The sequence below is a fragment of the Populus nigra genome, chromosome 2 (genome assembly GCF_951802175.1).
Source record: "Populus nigra chromosome 2, ddPopNigr1.1, whole genome shotgun sequence".
Lineage (NCBI taxonomy): Eukaryota > Viridiplantae > Streptophyta > Magnoliopsida > Malpighiales > Salicaceae > Populus > Populus nigra.
In genome coordinates, this window is record NC_084853.1 from 4131868 (window position 1) to 4134367 (window position 2500).

Consider the following 2500-nt stretch of genomic DNA (forward strand, 5'->3'; position numbering starts at 1 on the left):
CGGGGGGCCAGGGCCCGAAGGCAGCCCCCCCGCGGGCGAGAGAGCAAGCCAGCAGGGGCTGTCGCCTGCCGCGGCCAGCGACGTCGGGCTGGCCCCTGCAGCGCCTAGCCTCTCCCACGCGGGGGGCAGGCCAGAACGCGGGGGGCCAGGGCCCGAAGGCAGCCCCCCCGCGGGCGAGAGAGCAAGCCAGCAGGGGCTGTCGCCTGCCGCGGCCAGCGACGTCGGGCTGGCCCCTGCCGCGGCCAGCGATGTCGGGCTGTCGCCTGCCGCGGCCAGCGACGTCGGGCTGGCCCCTGCAGCGCCTAGCCTCTCCCACGCAGGGGGCAGGCCAGAACGCGGGGGGCCAGGGCCCGAAGGCAGCCCCCCCGCGGGCGAGAGAGCAAGCCAGCAGGGGCTGTCCGCGCGTCGCGCAGCGCGGCATGGCTGCGGGGGCCGCGCGCGCGCGCCCAAGCGCCCAAGGGCCCCCAAGGGCCCCAGGCCCTCAGGCCCCAGCGCCCCAGCGCCCAGCGCGGGCGGGCGCGCGCGCGCGTGTGGTCTTTGAGGGGCGCCGGCCTGGTGGCTCCCTAAAGAGCAATAAGTGTCATTGCAGCTCTGGCAGGGGGAGACACTACTAGGTCCCAGCTGTCACCCCCCCTCTAAAAAATTCATTTCTTGGTATTTTGAGCTGAAATTTTGCACAGAGGTTGGCAAAAATCCAATCCACCTTCATTAATTTTCCCAGAATTTTTCGAGGTCGGGAAGTATTTGTTTTAATTTTCCTACCATTAGAAATCGAGTAAATCCGCAAAACTAGGAACCGGCCCGGAATGACCCCAAATTCAGTGGGCAGCCTCATAAAAATATGGCTGATTTTACTGGATTGGTTTCATGTGGAAAGCACGACGTTTTCTTGTAGGAATGCGGGAACCCCGGCAGCTCGCCTGCCGCGGCCAGCGACGTCGGGGACGCTGGCCTGCGCTGTCGAGCCCGCGAGGGCTGTCTCCGCGGCAGGCCCCCCCTGAACGGGGCACGACAGGCCACCGCGCTGGCTCGTCCAGCGTCGACAGTCCCTCGTCCAGGTTTCAGATCGCGCCAAGTCGAACCCATGACCTGCTCAAGCCATCGTGCGCTGCCGAATTCGCATCTGCGTGTAGGCTGCCATTCCACGCGGCAGCCCCTGTTTTCGTCAGCGTGCCCCCCTGACGAATTTTCCTGCCTGGCCCAGTCCAGCGTCCAGCCCCTGTTCGTCGAAAAATCTGCGCTGCCGATTTTCCACGCGGCAGCCCCTCTTTTCGTCAGCGTGCCCCCCTGACGAATTTTCCTGCCTGGCCCGGCCAGTCCAGCCCCTGTTCGTCGAAAAATCTGCGCTGCCGATTTTCCACGCGGCAGCCCCTCTTTTCGTCAGCGTGCCCCCCTGACGAATTTTCCTGCCTGGCCCGGCCGGTCCAGCATCCAGCCCCTGTTCGTCGAAAAATCTGCGCTGCCGATTTTCCACGCGGCAGCCCCTGTTTTCCTCAGCGTGCCCCCCTGACGAATGTTCGTCGAAAAATCTGCGCTGCCGATTTTCCACGCGGCAGCCCCTCTTTTCGTCAGCGTGCCCCCCTGACGAATGTTCGTCGAAAAATCTGCGCTGCCGATTTTCCACGCGGCAGCCCCTCTTTTCGTCAGCGTGCCCCCCTGACGAATTTTCCTGCCTGGCCCGGCCGGTCCAGCCCCTGTTCGTCGAAAAATCTGCGCTGCCGATTTTCCACGCGGCAGCCCCTCTTTTCGTCAGCGTGCCCCCCTGACGAATTTTCCTGCCTGGCCCGGCCGGTCCAGCCCCTGTTCGTCGAAAAATCTGCGCTGCCGATTTTCCACGCGGCAGCCCCTCTTTTCGTCAGCGTGCCCCCCTGACGAATTTTCCTGCCTGGCCCGGCCGGTCCAGCCCCTGTTCGTCGAAAAATCTGCGCTGCCGATTTTCCACGCGGCAGCCCCTCTTTTCGTCAGCGTGCCCCCCTGACGAATTTTCCTGCCTGGCCCGGCCGGTCCAGCCCCTGTTCGTCGAAAAATCTGCGCTGCCGATTTTCCACTCCGCAGCCCCTGTTTTCGTCAGCGTGGCCCCCTGACGAATTTTCCTGCCTGGCCCGGCCAGTCCAGCGCCCAGCCCCTGTTCGTCGAAAAATCTGCGCTGCCGATTTTCCCCGACGAACCTGCAGCTGCACAAATCCGCGCTGCCACTGCCCCATTGTCTGGACCAACAGTCTTTTCCATCAAGCCCTGGACTATAAATCGTCCAGACTCATCGCCAGCACCCGCTGCCGATTCTGCCGACTTTGCCGATTTCGTCGGCGCTGCCGATTCCAACACTGCACCCACCGTGTCTAAACCAGCGCTGTTTCGTCAGCGTGTCCCCTTGACGAATTTCCCTGCCTGGCCTGGACAGTCCATCTTCCAGCCCATGTTCATCGAAAAATCTGCGCTGCCGATTTCCCCGACGAACCTGCAGCTGCACAAATCTGCGCTGCCGATTTCCCCCCCTGTC